Genomic DNA, 21,346 nt, shown 5'->3' on the forward strand with positions numbered 1-21,346 from the left:
CATAACCTCTGCTGTTATACCCATCCATACAATCGTCAAAGTGTTTGAAAGGACAATGTACCAAAACGCCATCTGGTGAATCGACAATTTCATCAGTGTCTGAGAGGGATTGATCTTCAGAAGATGATAGATTCCTTGTTCTTGGCATTGCAGAAACCTTAGTAACTGCAATAACCGCTCGATAATCTTCTGAAAAATTCATAAGCCTGCACACAAGCGGTATCAATTTGTAGGGGAAAAAGTGAGGGATCAAATGATATACAGGTTGAGTAGATTTTAGGCTGCTAGATTGTAGGAGGGAGAAAAGATAATTCTCGGCTTTCAATCACCGGAATTTTTCGCCAGATCCGCTCCTTATTATCATTATTATTATTATTATTATTTTTCTTCCTATTTTTCATAGGTTCATCGTTCCTTTGTATTTGGAACGCTCGTTCGTGCATTCAGGTGCTCGCTAGTGCATTATTACTGAATACACTTGCACCATTTTGGTCGGGGCTTACTCGATAGCAGCTCAGATGCCCGTACGTTGAATATTTATCACTAATCCATGGAATTCTGCTAGGAAGAACCATGAATTGAAGTAATGAAATATTATGAAGAACGTAGAATATTTTCTAAGGATTCAGTTAATGAATCTAATGATTTAGAAATAATTAATTGATGGCTTTATACTAGCACGATCGTCTAGGAGCATTAATTATTCAAGAATTGAGCGATATGAGCTTGTTGAAGCGTCATATTTCTTTTATATAGTCAGGGAAAACATTGTTACATCCTGAAGACGTTATTGCTCTATACTAGCAGGCAAGTTGTCTAGGAGCCGTCCAATCGTTAAGATTCTATATGCATGTCTTTTATATAGTCTGGGAAAATATTGTTACATCCTGAAGACGTTATGCTCTATACTAGCAGGCGAGCTGTCTAGGAGATGTCCAACCGTTCGATTCTATATAAAAGTGATTAATGAAATTGCTCAGTATTCATGAGATATGTCGTTGCCTCAGTTGAGAGACTGCATATTCAGATAAGCTCTGAGAGACAATAAACTCAGTCAGAGACTCTTGCAGCATGATATTTCATGCTTCAATGAGAGACATGAGCCTCAATACTTATCTGATTGCTGGATCAGGAATATGTACAATTATGGTTTTACGATTTTAGCCTTTGTCGAAAATCCACCTGTTAGAGCATAGCTCGGTCGACCTCGCATGCGTTTCTATATCAAACATGTTTGTCAATGTTAATGATCAAAACTATGAGTCTTGATTTCTAGTCTACTATAGCTAAGTCTCGGACTAGGATATAAAAGTGTAGTTGAGCTCAAGGACTTCATGGCGATTCATCATACAACGACGAAGATCTACTCAAGGAACCGTGGAACTTCATCAACAAAAAGGTATGTGGAGACTTGAACTTATCTATCACTCAAAAGTCTATCTATTTTATCTCATACTTATTATGAGACAAAAAGTCGTATACTATATAGATTGGATCATACACATTTTACATTTCGAGCTGAGTATTCACTACTTATCTTTTTCTCGAAATCGTGTGTTGGTAAAGCGTTTCGCTTTGATCAAGTTTATCTTCACCTAGTACGAAAGTCATGAAAAGTTTCAATTACTTTGAGAATTGCTCTGACGTGAAACGGTCTGTGAATAACGACTATATAACGTCCTCTGAGAATGTCTCAATGATTGGAATGAGAGTTTAGATTACATAACCATGTATTCCTTAATCCGAAGTTTTCGAACTTTATTGATTGAGAGAAACCGGAGAAATTGGCTTTGCCAAGTCCGCGAACCCAGTCCGCGAACTCAGTCCGCGAACCTAGTCCACGAACTGGCGGAAGTCTCTTTGCCGAGATTTTCTGCTGAGTTTGGAAAACTCTGCCGGTTGCCTTAAGTCCGCGAACTTGTTTGTGAGCTTAAGTGGTTATGATCTAAAGATGTGCTCTGAACATGAAACTTAAATTACTAAGGAATGTTTTATGCAAACCGTGGCTAAAGGTCATGAGCCGATTCATCGAATCGAATCATCTTTGTTTCAATTGGGTCTTGTGTAGTTACATAAGATCTCATAGCAATTGAACAACTCTCTAACTAGTTCATTTGAGTCAATTGAACTAGTTATGGTGAAGAAAAACTAGGTTAATATGAAATGCTCATATGGTTAACCTTTTGGGTTACTATGTTGAATCAACATACACGTACATGTTTGGGCATGGTTTTCAAAAACCCAGTAAACGTTTACCCTAGTGTGTGTGACAAGCTAATTTTTCGATCTAACGGTTGAGAAATATTAGCTTCAATCTAAATCAGGTTTTCATCTAACGATGAATATGGATTGCTTTGTAACTAAGGAAAAACCCTGATTTGAAGGCTATATAAAGGAGACATCTAGCATTGTGCAAAACTAATCCCCACGCGTCTGTGTGATACTAATGCGCTCGCTAGAGTCGATTCTCCTTTAACCTTTGGTTTTCTTCTCTAAAAACAGTTTAACGACTTAAAGACTTCATTGGGATTGTGAAGCCAGACCGATACTACTTTTATCGTAGTTGTGTGATCTGATCTTGCATATTCTGTCGTACGAGTACAATCTTTGATTGGCTTGAGATCGTGAGAGTTCTCCGATAGGCAAGATAAAGAAGTCACAAACATCTTCGTCTCACTGTTTGTGATTCCTCGACAAACCGCTTGTGTAGTCAAAAAGGATTGTTGAGAGGTGATTGATTAATCTAGGTTTTTCTTCGGGAATATAAGACCGGATTATCAATTGGTTCCTGTTCACCTTGATTTTATATCTTAAGACGGAACAAAACCTAGGGTTTTTCTGTGGAAGACAGATTTATCCTTTGATAGACTTTTCTGTGTAAGACAGATTTGTTAATTATCAAGTCTGCGATTTTGGGTTGCGGCAACTCTTAGTTGTGGGTGAGATCAGCTAAGGGAATCAAATGCGCAATATCATGATGGGATCAGAGGCGTAGGAGTACAACTGTACCTTGGATTGGTGGGAGACTGATTGGGGTTCAACTATAGTCTAGTCCGAAGTTAGCTTGGAGTAGGCCAGTGTCTGTAGCGGCTTAATACAGTGTGTATTCAATCTGGACTAGGTCCCGGGGTTTTTCTGCATTTGCGGTTTACTCGTTAACAAAACTTATGGTGTCTGTGTTATTTATTTTCCGCATTATATTTTATATAATTGAAATAATACAGTTTGTGCGTTAAGATCATCAATTGGAAATCCAACCTTTGGTTTTTGATTGATCCTTGGATATTGGTCTTTGGTACCGTCCAAGTTATTCCTTGTGTTTGATTAAAGACTCCCTATTATTTTAGCTTGAGTAAATCAAAACAAATGAGAGATATTGACTCTTTGAGATACTTTAATCTAGATTGAGTCTGACTGTCTAGTTGATTCTCTAGCAAAGTATTTCGGAGTTAGTCCATACATATTGCTAAGCGAAATATTGGGTGGTTTTGTTAGACCCTCGCTTTTTCAATTGGTATCAAAGCAGGCAAACACGTTTAAGACCTTACAAGTCTGTGTTTGTAGCGATCTGACTTTATGGACAAGAGTACTATCCATGATAAAATGCGTAACCAGTAATAAAGATTCTCTCTCGTCTAAATCTATTAAAGAGAAAAGTTCAATCTCGAATATAGAGAAACCATGTGGTTCGACGAGACAGACAAACAATGGCATGAGTGTTCATGATTACCCTTCGAAAGAGACCTTCTCTTCTAATGAATGTGATATAGCTGAAGAGAGTAAATTGATTCTAAATCTTGTTAGAATTCAAGTTGTTAGAATGAATCAGTTAAGACACCATGTCAATGTTCTTCTATGTATTGTAAAAGATTGTGAAGTCCATGGCAACGCTGAAGATCAGTCTTCATGCTTGACTCTTGAGGCCAGCCTCGAAAAGGATGCCTTGAATATTGAACGCCGCTTGAATAAACTCTCAATGCAAGGATGTTCAAAGGAATCTAATGTACCAAGAACTTCTGATGCTTTACATTCAGAAGTAATTACAGATGTTCCTAATGTTTCCTCCAATCATGAACTTGGGACATTCTGTAAAAGAGACAACTCTTCTGACGGTAATATTAAGAATACATCCTCCAATCATTCCTATGATCAAAAGGTATGTCTTGTTTGTGAGACTAAGTGTTCTGTTAGACAGAAGAGAAACTCCAAGTTGAATAAAGACTCCTTCGATATTTGGACAGAGCATATCCAAGAATTATGAAAACCGACTTTGGCTTTATTGCATATCTTTGAGAATATTCGGTTTTGGAAATTCCTTGGTGTCCAAACTTCCTTGGTCTATAAATATTGAAGTTTGCATTTCGAGCAAACTAATCCTCAGATCCAGCAAAATTACCTAGTTGTGTTGTTACTGGTGGAGAGTCGTCTATTCAGAGAGGAAAGTACCCTAATTAGGATTATCTCTTACGACCACTCGTTTTAAAGACTTATTTGGGATTGAGAATCTCTACGAGTACCATTGGTGGGAAACTAGATAATTGCAGTTTATTATTAGTTTTCGTTTGATTTGATTGATTAACGCTTTTTGAACTTTGATTACACTTAGTTTGTTTATGCTTGAGAATTTTCTCTTCTGATATAACCTAGATTTGATTCTCAAAGGTGTGACTGACATCCGTATGATTGAGCCAATTGGTTTTCGTTCCTATCATGTGTATGCAACCAGGAAAGTCAGTACACTGAGTTCCTCCAATGTTCAAGGGCAGAATAGACGTCTTAATAAACATCGTCCGAAGGAAATTCAACGCTTTGTCTCTAAATGCAACATTGTTCCTGTTGAGAAGATCATTCCAGAAGAAAGGAAAATTGATAAGATAAGAAAGGATATTAAAGAGATAATTGCAAGATACAAAGATCTTGTCAACAAATTATCTTCTTCCTCATGTCAAGGCACTTCTGGTAAGAACTCTAACTATGTCTCTTACTTTGACGACAGTAAATTTTATGATAATTTCTCATGTCAAACAGGATCCCTCTCTAAGACTAAGAAGAAAAACAAACTTAACCAAAGACATAAACCTCGTAATGAGCCTGTGGCTCGTACTTGTGCTAATTAATCACAAGGTTCGAGAACTTACTCATATAAAATCCTATTGAGTAAGTTGTGTTAAAAACAGGTATACTTGTTCTTGCATCTGTTAAGTTAAGCTATTTTCTTATCGTCCATAGCTAAACTTGTGTTGACAGATCCGCTAAGATCAAGTATTGGTTAAGTCGAAAGAAAATGTTTCATACCGTCTTAAAATTTGTTTTTAGGACCTGTTTTTCAAATATTTGAAGGACTTTATTTCTTGGGTATTTGTTGTACTCGAACGGATTCCGTTCTGGCCTGGGTCAACAGTTTATTTGAAACCCTAAATAGTTGTCCCCAAGGATAAAATATCCAACCTCTTAGGGTTACAAGTCACGTACGTGTTCTTCTAGTGGTTTTTGGATTTTCAAAAAATGTCTTCCTCCTCTTCTTACTATGGTGGTTTCGGAAAAGGATTTCTTGACAAAAGTGTTGAGGTTGATTCCAGGAGGAAAAGAACACTTGTAGATGAAGATCATCCCAATGCTTCATTCTTCTTTGCTTATTCTCATGAAGATGTTGAGAAGAATGATATGATCTCTGCTGAAGTTGTTCATGACTTTCTTAAGTACTTTGGGGAAGCAAAACAACAGCTTGTTGATACTTTAAAAGGTCTTGATAAGGTGAAAACTGAGTTGGAAAAGGTTGTGTCTGACCTTGGTCTCATGAAATATCAAATCAATGATCTTCGTAAAGAGAATCATCTCTCTAATGAAGCAGAGAAGGATGGCGTTCACAAGCCCGAAGACTCCATGTCTTGTGAGGATCCTGTACTACCCATATCCTTATTTGTTGTCAGGGAAACGATGGAGTCTGATTCTCTCTAGCTTGTCTTTTTATTTACCTAGTATGTCTTCTTTTTGGTTTAGTTGGAAGAATAACTAGTGATTTGAATAGCGAAGATTGTGACTACACATAGCTATTTTTGTTTTCATCTTCTTACGATTATTTTTTAGGTTTATTTGTTTTAAATTCTAAAAATATTTGGAGGATGATATTATTGCAGTATTAATCTGTTTTGAAGTATTGCAATATTTTTATGGGATATGTATTGTTTGCGTCCGTGAACTTGAAGGTCCCATATTGTGTCAAAAGTAAAGTCGTTCATAAATTGATATTCGTATTGATGAAAGGACGAATATACTTTTGACAATTACAAAAGTTATGCCTATGCAGTCATTTATTTGATGGAAAATAGGATGAAATCTTTTGTTTGACAAGGATAAAGTCTATTATGTCGTTATGCAAATAGTGATGAAAAATAGAATAGATCCTTGTATGTTATCCACGGTATTGATCTTCATTGATCCATTTTGTCATGTTTTACCGTGAAGGCTCCATTGTGTATCTTATGTTGAGCACCTTACAACTATGTCGATTAATATTGGCCTTGTTGGTTGTTCCATGAGATGTTATATGTTGAGCAGTCTTGAACTAAATTAATCATCTTGACTGGTTATTTAGTTACTTGCTCCGAAAGTCTTCTTTTGTCGAGCAAAATCATTTGACAATTAAATTGATTGCTTCAGTGATTAGTTTGGTTGTGTATTCCAATTAGATTAATTACAGGTTCTCTTGTAATTAATGTAGTTGAGTTTTTCATATATTCCACAAGTTCTTGTGTTGTATATGAATGGCTATACTAATCATGTTCTATTGGTTGATGTAGTCGTACATTCCGTAAGGTTTTCCTTATGTTGAGTATTTGAAAGATTAAGGTAGTCATCTCCGTGTGGTTATCTTAGTCGTAGCTCCGTGAGTTTTCTTATGTTGAGCACAATCAATTAAATTGATCACTTTTGTGGTTTGATTTAATTGTGTATTCCAATTAAATTAATCATGGGTTTACTTGTGATTAATTTGTTTGAGTTTTGTATATAGAAAATCATTTCCATGGTTTTTGGTGTCTAATTAAAAAATCCTTCTTTTCTTTCGAAATTAAGGTCGCTCTTGTTGTTCCTTCGGGAATGACATCAAATGGGGGAGAGTTCTTTTGAACTTGTGCTTAATGGTAATATCTTGCGGGGTGTGCGGATGTGGAATTTTATAGGGGTTATCTTGTATCTTAAAACTCCTTGATAAATGCATTTAGCTTCGGCTTTATGATTGCATCTAAATTAATTTGGTATGTATTTTTTTTTTCTTTTAATCTATGAAATATCTCTTGTGGAAATTTCATTATGATCCCGTTCTTTTACCTTTGCCAATTTTATTGACAAAAAGGGCGAGAAATAATGTAGTTCACACTACAAATACATATGGTTTTCGGATCATTGTGTAAGGGGGAGTGGTTTCCATGATCGAGATGGAGTATTGACTAAGGGGGAGTGATACATATCACCATAGTATTTTTGTTAAAGTCGTGATGCAATTGGACTTTGATGTTACATAATGATACTATGACACTGTATAATAATGATCGAGAATCTCGATTTCTCTCATTGTTATAGCTACGGATCTTCAACAACGGTGGTGCTAAACTTACAACCTTTGGGATCATTGGAGTACTTGGAAGGACGAAGATTTCAAGGAACATTGAAGACTAGACTATGGAATAGGAGCCACTAAAGTTTATCTTTTTTGTGTTCCATATGTATTAATAGTTTTGTTACTAAAATTGACAAAGGGGGAGATTGTTAGAGCATAGCTCGGTCGACCTCGCATGCGTTGCTATATCAAGCATGTTTTTCAATGTTAGTGATTAGAACTATGAGTCTTGATTTCTAGTCTATTATAGCTAATTCTCGGACTAGGATAGAAAAGTGTAGTTGAGCTCAAGGACTTCATGGCGATTCATCATACAACGACGAAGATCTACTCAAGGAACCGTGGAACTTCATCAACAAAAAGGTATGTGGAGACTTGAACTTATCTATCACTCAAAAGTCTATCTATTCTATCTCCTACTTCTTATGAGACAAAAAGTCGTATGCTATATAGACTGGATCATACACATTTGACATTTCGAGCTGAGTATTCACTACTTATCTTTTTCTCGAAATCGTGTGTTGGTAAAGCGTTTCGCTTTGATCAAGTTTATCTTCACCTAGTGACGAAAGTCATGAAAAGCTTCAATTACTTTGAGAATTGCTCTGACGTGAAACAGTCTGTGAGTAACGGCTATATAACGTCCTCTGAGAATGTCTCAATGATTGGAATGAGAGTTTAGATTACATAACCATGTATTCTTTAATCCGAAGTTTTCGAACTTTGTTGATTGAGAGAAACCGGAGGAATTGTCTTTGCCAAGTCCGCGAACCCAGTCCGCGAACCAAGTCTGCGAACTGGCAAAAGTCTCTTTGCCGAGATTTTCTGCTGAGTTTGGAAAACTCTGCCGGTTGCCTTAAGTCCGCGAACTTGTTTGTGAGCTTAAGTGGTTATGATCTAAAGATGTGCTCTGAACATGAAACTTAAATTACTAAGGAATGCTTTATGCAAACCGTGGCTAAAGTTCATTAGCTGATTCATCGAATCGAATCATCTTTGTTTCAATTGTGTCTTGTGTAGTTACATAAGATCTAATATCAATTGAACAACTCTCTAACTAGTTCATTTGAGTCAATTGAACTAGTTATGGTGAAGAAGAACTAGGTTAATATGAAATGCTCATATGGTTAACCTTTTGGGTTACTATGTTGAACCAACATACACGTACACTTTTGGGAATGGTTTTCACAAACCCAGTAAACGTCTGCCCAAGTATGTGTGACAAGCTAAGTTTTCGATCTAACGGTTGAGAAATATTAGCTTTAATCTAAACCAGGTTTTCATCTAATGGTGAATATGGATTGCTTTGTAACTAAGGAAAAACCCTGATTTGAAGGCTATATAAAGGAGACATCTAGCATTGTGCAAAACTAATCCCCACACGTCTGTGTGATACTAGTGCGCTCGCTAGAGTCGATTCTCCTTTAACCTTTGGTTTTCTTCTCTAAAACCAGGTTAACGACTTAAAGACTTCATTGGGATTGTGAAGCCAGACCGATACTACTTTTATCGTAGTTGTGTGATCTGATATTGCATCTTCTATCGTACGAGTACAATCTTTGATTGGCTTGAGATCGTGAGAGTTCTCCGATAGGAAAGATAAAAAAGTCACAAACATCTTCGTTTCACTGTTTGTGATTCCTCGACGAACCGCTTGTGTAGTCAAGTAATATTGTTGAGAGGTGATTGATTAATCTAGGTTGTTCTTCGGGAATATAAGACCGGATTATCAATTGATTCCTGTTCACCTTGATTTTATATCTTAAGACGGAACAAAACCTATGGTTTTTCTGTGGGAGACAGATTTATCCTTTGGTAGACTTTTCTGTGTGAGACAGATTTGCTTGGGTGAGATCAGCTAAGGGAATCAAGTGCGCAGTATCCTGCTGGGATCAGAGGCGTAGGAGTACAACTGTACCTTGGATCAGTGGGAGACTGATTGGGGGTGCAACTATAGTTCAGTCTGAAGTTATCTTGGAGTAGGCTAGTGTCTGTAGCGGCTTAATACAGTGTTTATTCAATCTAGACCAGGTCCCGGGGTTTTTCTGCATTTGCGGTTTCCTCGTTAACAAAACTTCTGGTGTATGTGTTATTTCTTTTCCGCATTATATTTTATATAATTGAAATAATACAGGTTATGGGTTAAGATCATCAATTGGAAATCCAACCTTTGGTTGTTGATTGATATTGATTGATCCTTGGATATTGGTCTTTGGTACCGTCCAAGTTATTCCTTGTGTTTGATTAAAGACTCGCTATTGTTTTAGCTTGAGTAAATCAAAACAAGTGAGAGATATTGACTCATTGAGATACTTTAATCTAGATTGAGTCTGACTGTCTAGTTGATTCTCTAGCAAAGTATTTCGGAGTTAGTCCATATAAATTGCTAAGCGAAATATTGGGTGGTGTTGTTAGACCCCCGCTTTTTCACCACCATTTACAACTATTCGTAATTTCAAGTTGCAATGATTCAGAACGTGTTCAACTCAGCATTTTTGTTGTTGAAGAATCGATTCCATAGCGATAACAACTTTAGAAAACAAATGTTCTCAAACGTCGTTATACAAAAACATAGTATTATTCCTTTCTCCAAAGTTCAATTGTGTCTCAACTCTGAAGTAATACTACAATGATATATTTCTCCCCCTTAATCAATACTTACATATTTTGCATAATAGGTAAAACCTATAGATTATTGATTCACTTCCCCTTACATAATGATTCGTAAACCATATGTATGTAGTATGAAACTACTAAATAATTCTCCCCCTTTTTGTAAAATTAACAAAGGTACCAAAATCGCGGGATCGTAATGAATACAATCAAAATATATGTCAAGTCTTAAGGAAGTTTTGAGATTCCACATTATAACATAGTGTTGATAGTGGTTTTTTGACAAGGGCAAAACTTGTAAAAATCGCCTCTGAACCTACACCAGAGACATATCTATAATTATATATGTGCTAGAGCTTCACCCAGCTGAACTCTCGGTATTATATATATATGTGTGTGTGTGTGTGTTTATAAATATGTATAAATTCCTAACCCGGCATCAGAATTATAGATCTGTACTTCTACATCATATTCTGCAAGAGAATTGAGAATGCGTATCCTGCTAATGGCCATACTGGCCTTCAATATGCCTGATGAGTGCTAAAAAGTGCATATTTCTATATATTTTCCTTGGCATTTAACTCATCTTTTGTGCATTAATTCTCCATTTTATCCCATATTCCGTATTTTCATTGTTTTCAAGAATAAATACTTTTCTTAATTAATTTTGCAATTTTAGGTACTAAATAAAGCCTGGTTAACTCACGAAGTGAAAAGAGCAAAGAAACGGCAAAGACTCCCGCAGAAAGGCAGCGAAGAATGATGTTTGCAAGAGCCGGATCAACTAGAAGTGGGCTTGGAAGGAAGAATTTTTTCTTAAAGAAGAAGTGGGCTCAGAATTGTCTAAGGCCAAACTCTAACCTAAGTCCAAGACCAAGCCCAAAGCCTACCTAAGCTCGTAGCCGTCAGATTGGATCCACAGATGCATCCTACGGTCGCTTCATCGTCGTGCATCGAAGTCTGAAGCTCCTGTCAAACACTACAGCACCTAACTCCATCTTGAGCCGTCAGTTTCGTTGTACTTCCGCATCCAACGGTCGCTCCTCGCTTTCTTCTGTCTCGCCGTTAGATCGATCCATCATCTTCGCATCCAACGTCTCATCCTCGCTGTTCATCAACAATTGCTAAACCCGCTCAACACCCGAGTACCAAATACCCTATACCCAAAACAAACGCACCCCAATCCATTTTCCATCGACTTCTTCTCTTTCTCCCTCACCCTCTGCAACACCACCATACCCTGCCGCACCACCATCATCACCACCACCTTCCTCAACTGCCACAACCACCACCAAAAGCCATCATGGCTATTACCTAACGAAACCCCATCTATTTCCCCTTCTTTCTAGCCAGCTATCATACCAATTTCTCTCCTAAGGTTTCAGAGACAGGAAAGAAAAGAAATTGATAAAATAGCTCGAGCTAGAGGAGCAGTTGGAACATGAGATGGAGAAGGAAGAGCAGAGGAAGGATGGGTCGAAGACATGGGAACGAATCATCCCATCAAAATAGGTAAATCAGTAACCCTAATTTCTGCTGATTTGGGGATTTGGGGAAAAACATTGTATGAACCCTAATTGGGATTCTGGGTATAAATAGAATGTGGGTGTGATGTTGTAGGTATGCCTGGGCTAGCCAGTGCTTCACCCAAGAGGACTGGAATAGCCAGTGCCTCAAGGGTTAGTTCTTAGTTTAAATTGTTTTGTAAATTTCAGTTCATTTTAGAATTTAATTTCAGTTCATGTTCTAAATTAATCTGCTAGGGTTTAGATGAAACCCTTAATCACATGTTAAGATAATTCAAGTTCATATTATTGTTCTTATAATGCTTCATAGCTTTAGGGATGCTAGTTAGCTACATTGATCAAATGAACCTGTGATAAGCTGTATTGTAAGAAGACAGTTTATGCTAGGGGGGAATTAGTGAAGTTGGTTGATAAGTTATCCATTTGAGATCCCACCATAGAATAAGAACTGTGCTTAATTGAGAAAGGAATGAGAGTTAGCTAATTGAACCAAACTAGCCTGTGATAGGTTGTGCTGTAAGAAGACAGCCTATGCTAGGGGTGAGTTAGGAAGATTAACTGATAAATCATTCTTTGTAGTTTTCTCTGGAAAGGAACAAGAACATAATTTGAATAAATATTGCCTTAGCATAGGAATAAGAAGGTGGATTCAAGACCCTAGTAGTGTTACCACAACGGTTTACTTTGATCTTCTTTGCTTCTTTTATTCAATGCACTCTTTCCATCACTGCCACTGTTTTACTTTGTTTCTTTGGCTCTTTACTTCACTGCCTTGCACTTAGAGAGTAGCTTAGGAGAATTTCAATACACACCCTAGTCCCTGTGGATTCGACCCGTATTTGCACACTCATTACAACAGACCCTGTGCACTTACAGGTATCAGTTCTGTGACTCTTTTAGAGAGCCACCAAGTTTTTGGCGCCGCTGCTGGGGACTTGGCGCTGTGTAGTTGAACAAAAAAAAATAAAAAAATAAAAATATATTTTTCTCTTGCTTTTCTGTTTTCAACCTGTTGTAACTTAGTGTAACTTAGCTGCTGTGTAGTGTAACTTAGTTGTAACTTAGTTATAATTAGCATCATCACCTCCTGCATCATCTGCATTTTAGCTGTAACTTAGTTCTGCATTCATATTGCATCATTGCATCATTCACTGCATCTGCATAATCTTGCATCTGCATCATTAGTATATTTCATCTTGCATACCTTGCATCATTGCATCATCTGCATCTGTATCATTGCATTATTGCACATCTCCATGTTGTTTCAGCTCCACCTGCATCTCATGCTGTAGCTGTAAAAGTATCTCATAGTCATTGTCATCTTGAATGCCTGAATCTGCATGCTGTGAATGTGAAGTGGTGTTGTCAGCTTGTCAGCCTGAAATTTGGTGCTGAAATTTGCCTGAGTTGTGTTGAATGTGCTGCTGTCATCTTGAAATTAGTTCCAAACTGTGAGAACTAACTCTTCTCCTTGAATCACCAGGTACATGAGGTGTTGCTGATCAAGCTTGTGGTGCTGCTGCCTCTGGTATTGTTGTGCTGCTGTGAAGCCCAAATGGTGCTGCTGCTGTTACCTGTGGTGCTGCAGCAGAGCTGCTATTGCTGAAGCTGTTGCCCCTGCTGTTGTTGTTGTGACCTTGCCACAAACTGACCTGGTGATGCTGTTGTTTCCTGCCAGGCCAAGCCTATTGCTGTTGCTGAGTTGATCTTGTGTTGTTGTCTGCTGCTGATGTAACTAGACCAAAACACAACTGGGCTACACAAGCTTAGGATGATCCAAATCCCAACTGGGATTTTGCAACCAAACGGAACAGCTGGGCTGTGCTTAAGCAAGTAATCCTAAACCCATTAAGAGAACCCAAACTGTGGGCTTCCATTTTTCTTGTGGGCTTGTAATATTAAACCCAACATTTGGGCTTATATTTTCTGTTGGGTTTGTAATTAATTTCTTATGGGCTTGTTTGTTTAATTTCTTGTGGGCTTGTGGTTTTAGATTGATTTGGGCATGTTGTTTTAATTAAAGAAAACTGAACTTTTGAAAGCCCAGTTGGGCCTCATATTTTAGTTAGTAGCTAGCCAAAGCCCAACTAAATTTCTGGGACTGTGGGCTTAACATCCATTTGAAAACTAAACATTTACACTGTGGGCTTGACCCAAAAACAGAAAACGTTTTCAAAGCCCAGTTGGGCCTCGACCTTTGGATATTTAAGAGCCCAAATTTCAAATTGTTACATGGGCTTGTTTCTGAACTGTGGGCCTGAACCAAAGTTCGAGTGGGCCAAAATTTCAAAATTCCAAAAACCAACATTGAGCTTTACTCACCAGTAGTGGGACTGTTTTTCAAAAACGTAGCTGGGCTTCGCAAAACCCAACAGTGGGCTTGGTCTCCTTATCCCATTAAAAACCAAATGTTTTTCTCCCATAAAAACCAAAGTTTTCCAAATGTTTCCCTAAAAACCAAAATTTTTCTTTTTCCCATCAAAACCAAATGTCTCCCGACAAAACCAAATTTTTCCCAAAAAATCCAATCCCATTAAAAACCAAATTTTCTTGTATAGAGTCTAGTAGATAGTTTCTTAGTTAAATATTTTGTTTCTTTTGTACATATTTTGCTAATCCAACGTGACTCTTAACTAAAAAATGTTGGATTTTTGCCTTGAATAACGGAGTTCTAATCTTGCTTTCGCCGTCAAATTGGGTAATCTCTTTCCTTTTTCTCTACTCAGCATGATCCTCTTCGTATGTTGTATTACAATTCTTTTCATCTTTTGAAACATTGAGGACAATGTTTAGTTTAGGTTTGGGGGTATGGAGTAGATACCACGATCACATGTTATAATTGAAAACAAGAACTCCTTCTTTTTGAAAAAAATTAAAAAATCGAAAAAAATAAAAAATAAAAAATCATAAAAATGGAGCTCATTTACCTTGAAATGTTGACTCTTGTGCATGTATGTAAACATAAGGATTCTTAGTCTAGATATTTAGGCACTCTGATTCTAGCACAATTCACATAGTGATAAGAAACTTGCACGCGCACGATCTACCAATACATGTATAGCCTCGATCTTCAAGGTGTTTGATAGGAAGTTAGATTGCCAATCACTTTAGAATACTGAATGAGACCTGACTAGCTTGTTCTTTGGTTGGCTGGGATAGAAGTTGGAGGATACGTTAAGAAAAGCAACCATAGAATTTGACCGGATGCATTCGATAAGGGCCACCTCTTGCTAAGAGTCATGTAATTATGTTTTTCTTTTTGTTCATGTATCAAAAGTGTCACTATGTTGTAAAGATCAAAGTTATTAATTTAAAAAAAAAATCAGAAAGATTCAGAAAAATCAAAAAAAAAGAAAAAAAAAATATCAAGCATTTATTCCATGTTTTGTCATGTTAAAGACAATAGTTCTCTCTTGTTCCAAAAATAAAAGAGAGTAATCAATGTAAATAAGAGTCATGTAAAGAGTCATCTTTTTGTTGTAAATAGTCTTGTAATAAGCAAGGAGGGTGCAGCCATCGATGTATAACGCGGGTAAACTGAAATATCACCAACTCATTGGGTGAACATTCACAATTCTCGTAAAGCCGGACAGCTAGCTTGGCTTAGAATTCGGTTCTTAGCCTAAAAACTATCTCTTGGTGATTAGTAGTCATAACTTCAGGTCATTCTAGACACATGTGTAGATACACTTAACACTCTTATCACATGTCTTTATTTGTTATCAGTGCTAGGATTGTGCCTTTGATAGCTAGATTGACATCTCCATTTTGCTGTGAGCTTCTACTGTCTTGCACATGTCATATTTCATGGAATCTGAGCTTATATTTTGTCCTAGAACTTTGTAGGTACGTTCTAAGCAAACCTTCACGAGACTTCACTCGTCCACTGGGGACACTTAGTGGTTTAAAAGGCTTAGTGCATACGCTAAATGCATTCGAGAAACCAGCGACAGTGGTATAGGTAGGATTTCCTTAGTTTTGTTTTACTTGAGGACAAGTAAAATTCAGGTTTGGGGGTATTTGATGAGTGCTAAAAAGTGCATATTTCTATATATTTTTCTTGGCATTTAACTCATCTTTTGTGCATTAATTCTCAATTTTATCCCATATTCCGTATTTTCATTGTTTTCAAGAATAAATACTTTTCTTAATTAATTTTGCATTTTTAGGTACTAAATAAAGCCTGGTTAACTCACGAAGTGAAAAGAGCAAAGAAACGGCAAAGACTCCCGCAGAAAGGCAACGAAGAATGATGTTTGCAAGAGCCGGATCAACTAGAAGTGGGCTTGGAAGGAAGAATTTGTTCATAAAGAAGAAGTGGGCTCAGAATTGTCTAAGGCCAAACTCTAACCTAAGTCCAAGACCAAGCCCAAAGCCTGCCTAAGCTCGTAGCCGTCAGATTGGATCCACAGATGCATCCTACGATCGCTTCTTCGTCGTGCATCGAAGTCTGAAGCTCCTGTCAAACACTACAGCACCTAACTCCATCTTGAGCCGTCAGTTTCGTTGTACTTTTGCATCCAACGGTCGCTCCTCGCTTCCTTCTGTCTCGCCGTTAGATCGATCCATCATCTTCGCATCCAACGTCTCATCCTCGCTGTTCATCAACAATTTCTAAACCCGCTCAACACCCGAGTACCAAATACCCTATACCCAAAACAAACGCACCCCAATCCATTTTCCATCGACTTCTTCTCTTTCTCCCTCACCCTCTGCAACACCACCATACCCTGCCGCACCACCATCATCACCACCACCTTCCTCAACTGCCACAACCACCACCAAAAGCCATCATGGCTATTACCTAACGAAACCCCATCTATTTCCCCTTCTTTCTAGCCAGCTATCATACCAATTTCTCTCCTAGGGTTTCAGAGACAGGAAAGAAGAGAAATTGATAAAATAGCTCGAGCTAGAGGAGCAGTTGGAACATGAGATGGAGAAGGAAGAGCAGAGGAAGGATGGGTCGAAGACATGGGAACGAATCATCCCATCAAATTAGGTAAATCAGTAACCCTAATTTCTGCTGATTTGGGGATTTGGGGAAAAACATTGTATGAACCCTAATTGGGATTCTGGGTATAAATAGAATGTGGGTGTGATGTTGTGGGTATGCCTGGGCTAGCCAGTGCTTCACCCAAGAGGACTGGAATAGCCAGTGCCTCAAGGGTTAGTTCTTAGTTTAAATTGTTTTGTAAATTTCAGTTCATTTTAGAATTTAATTTCAGTTCATGTTCTAAATTAATCTGCTAGGGTTTAGATGAAACCCTTAATCACATGTTAAGATAATTCAAGTTCATATTATTGTTTTTATAATGCTTCATAGCTTTAGGGATGCTAGTTAGCTACATTGATCAAATGAACCTGTGATAAGCTGTACTGTAAGAAGACAGTTTATGCTAGGGGGGAATTAGTGAAGTTGGTTGATAAGTTATCCATTTGAGATCCCACCATAGAATAAGAACTGTGCTTAATTGAGAAAGGAATGAGAGTTAGCTAATTGAACCAAATTAGCCTGTGATAGGTTGTGCTGTAAGAAGACAGCCTATGCTAGGGGTGAGTTAGGAAGATTAACTGATAAATCATTCTTTGTAGTTTTCTCTGGAAAGGAACAAGAACATAATTTGAATAAATATTGCCTTAGCATAGGAATAAGAAGGTGGATTCAAGACCCTAGTAGTGTTACCACAACTGTTTACTTTGATCTTCTTTGCTTCTTTTATTCAATGCACTCTTTCCATCACTGCCACTGTTTTACTTTGTTTCTTTGGCTCTTTACTTCACTGCCTTGCACTTAGAGAGTAGCTTAGGAGAATTTCAATACACACCCTAGTCCCTGTGGATTCGACCCGTATTTGTACACTCACTACAACAGACCCTGTGCACTTGCAGGTATCAGTTCTGTGACTCTTTTAGAGAGCCACCAATGCCTGCAAGATTTTAGAGCTTCACCCCGCTGAACTCTCATTATTTGATGCACGACCATATGAATTGTCATGCATTGATCAGTCTACACTGATGCTGCAATTATATATATTGAGAATAAGTTACTATGCTATTCTGAATTACCAGAAGCATAATATTTGGAATATTACTTCGAGTCGCAGAACTTCCACGGTTGAATTCCTCGAATATGTTTCGTATGCTACGAACGAAGTGCCAACGCCAACATGACCGCACTCCATTGCCAGGCTAATCTGGTTGGGTCTCGAAACCTAGCCACGACCACCAATTTCCAATCTAGCCAACTAGATAACCAGGTCGTGTCCACCAATTCCCTAGCTTGCCAGGCCAGGGCCTCCTTATCTCTCAGCTTAACCTAGCCATCAGGTCATGACCTCTTTGTCTTCAGGCCTAGCCTATCCGTGGCCACGAACATCTTTCCTTCTGGCCTAGCCATGTCTCAACATGGGATAGACATCAGGCCAAGGCCTCCTCATCTTCAGGCCTAGCATGTCTGTGTCCACGGACATCTTTCCTTCCGTCATATCCATGTATCGGTATTGTCTAGCCATCATGCCACGACCTCCTTGTCTTCAGGCCTAGCTTATCCGTGGACACGGCCACCTTTCCTTCCGACCTAGACATGTCTCGGCCTAGACTAGCCATCAAGCCACGACCTCCTAGTGGCCATGGCCTCCCTATCCCTTGGTTTGGCATGTCTAGTGGCCACGACCATCTTGTCCCTTAGCCTAACTAGCTACGACCTCCTAGTTTCTTGGCCTAGACAAGCTAGTAGTCGCGACCTCCCTATCTCTCGGCCTGGCCTAGCCAGTGACCACGACCTCCTTGTCTCGGCCTAGCCATGGCAAATACACGACCACCTTGTCTCCTAGCGACGACCATGCCACGACCACCTAGTATAGCCTGGCCTAGCTAGTTGTCACGACCTCCTTTCCTCTCGGAATAGCCTAGCCATATGTCCACGGCTACGTTTCTCCAAGCCTAGCACACATGTCCATGCCGGCTTGGTTGGCTATCGACTAGGTCGCTCCCCGTGTCACGAATTAGCTAGCTATTAACTTGGTACCCTATGCTATCTACGTGTATTATTATGGCTAGATGATTACAATGCCATCTCATGGCAAACTCATTATTAGTCACACATAAGTTTGGAGCCGAGTTGTCTCTTCAAGCTATGCAACTTCGACAAAGTCTGGCTAGCTTAGGCTATTACTCAGTCAAGTATATCGTGGAAACCTGGATAAGACTAGAGACAACCCATGACTCTACTAACATGTTACATGGGGGAATTATTCATGGGCATTGGTATGGTGGTTTACAGCAACGTGCGGCATGGAAACATCCCATGATAATGAAGTTACAAGTAGTGGCAACAGTTGAGAGCGATTAAAAGAAGTGGCTAAGCAATGTAATGATGGTTTACGGGTTTCCAGAAACTTCCCTAACATCATGGGCATAAGCGCACCATTATCCCACTATCACCACAACCTCCACTACTTACGAGGAAACAGTGAGTGTTCCCTACAACTTTAAATAGACTACCTTGTCTATTCAGAAGACAGAACAAGCTTATTATCATTCCCAAGCTATTATTCTTCTTCCATAGTTCAGTAACCTCACACCCAATTCAATCACCACCGATTTCCTCAACTTTCTTTGATTTCTCTCCCCTAAGATCAACCCATTTTCTCTTTTTGTAACCGAAGCAAAACGTGAACGACCAACTTCTTGGTTTAGGCTCGTTTTGTATAATTTTGATTTTAGAATATAAATAAAGTACTTTCATAGTACATTGTTTTACCTAGGAGAGATTTTTGGGTATCAACAATTGGCGACCACAGCCGGAGATCAATCTCTCATCTACAGATTTAGTTCTTCAATTGTCTGAAGGAAAAAACAAAATAAAGGATCTTAGGTCTGGTTCGGTAACCAATCCCAATGCAAGCTCAACATCCACCCCTAATCCAAACAACACCGGTGGTGTATCAAGCTCAGAAGGTACTCTTAGTCCCAATAGCACCAGTGGAAGGACTCCAGAGATCACTCCTCCAAACATGTCCAATGAAAAGAACAACACTCCTTCCCCTTCTGCCGAGGATGCCAGGAACGAGGAGCAGGCAGCACCAACCATAAATGATTTAAAGAAAAGGCAAGATACCTTGGATGAAATGCAAGTAGCCATGGCCACCACTCAGAGGGAATTTCTCACATATTTGAAGACTTTAACGGAGCGGTCAACACCCGAGTAGCGCCATCACCAAATGAAACAAGCTGGGAACGCGTCTATCGGCGGAGCCGGCACCTCCAGAGTCAACACTCAGGAAGATGATGAAGCACGTATTTTCACTAACCACATGTCAGAAAGGAGCCAGCCACAACAAAACTTCATCACTTAGGAAGATCTTGAAAGGCTCCTACAAAACCTTGGAAAAGAAGGTTCTCATTCATTCCATAAACACCAGCCTCCCTACCCAATAGAGATCCAGAGGATTCCACTACCAAGAGGGTATTAATCTCCTCCTTTCTCATTATATGATGGTACCGGAAACGCCATAGAACATGTCTCTCGATTCCTAGAGTCGTTAGGAGAGCACGAGTATAATCAGGTGTTGCGGATCAAAGAGTTCTCCAAATCTCTTACTGGGAGAGCTTACACATGGTACAACAATATCGCCCCCAACAACATCTCTAGTTGGTCTCATATGGTTAATATTTTTTACAAAAAATAATTCTTTGTCTCGGAGCAAATCACACTTTCAGACTTGGGAAGAATATTCCAAAGAAATAACGAGCACCCAAACGACTCTGTGAAAAGGTTCCGGACTCAAGCTCTCGACTGCCACGATCATAACGTGACTGAACTACAATTAGTGGAGCTCTGTATCAATGGTATGATTCCTGTCTATCGTGTATTGTTAAAAATTTACGATTCCAACCCTTCTCTGAGTTACATGAAGCAACTAAGCGGTCGGAAACAACGGGTCCAACCTTGTTGGAGAGAACGAGGTCCGCCATAGAGGAAAGTCGTGGAGACACTCACGGAGATAGGCGCCTATTAAACAATCAATACTCTGATCAACCATCCATAGGTGTTGTCACCGACGAATGGACTAAGAAGAAGGCTACACCTCATCCGATATCGCAGACTAAGCGTTCTGCATCAAATCCAACCAAAACTATGTGCCAGCAACAACAATAACAACCAAAAGCAGATCCAACATCTCCAGGTTTTCCCTTTCCCATGGAGGAAGTCCTAGAACTGTTAGAAGTATGGATACAATATGGAGATATCAAGTCACCACCTTTGCGACGTCCACCAACTACCGAAGAAATGTCAGATCTGAAATATTGTTGCTTTCACAGATTTGTCAATCACACCACTGGTGAATGCAACATCTTGAAGCGCATCTTTAAGAAAAAAGTAGATTCAGGAAAACTGCAATTGGGGACTGAAGGCGTTCACAAAGATCCCCTCCCGGCCAGGAATTTTACTCTTTCCAGAAACTCGGTCAACAAAACAGTCCAATCTATGATGGAATGTATGTGCGAGATTCTCCACCTCTCAAGAGCACAACGCAAAGACATTTTCTCCGCTCTTAATCGTGTTGTGTATGGTAAGCGTTTA

The sequence above is a fragment of the Papaver somniferum genome, chromosome 10 (genome assembly GCF_003573695.1).
Source record: "Papaver somniferum cultivar HN1 chromosome 10, ASM357369v1, whole genome shotgun sequence".
In the NCBI taxonomy this organism is placed as follows: domain Eukaryota; kingdom Viridiplantae; phylum Streptophyta; class Magnoliopsida; order Ranunculales; family Papaveraceae; genus Papaver; species Papaver somniferum.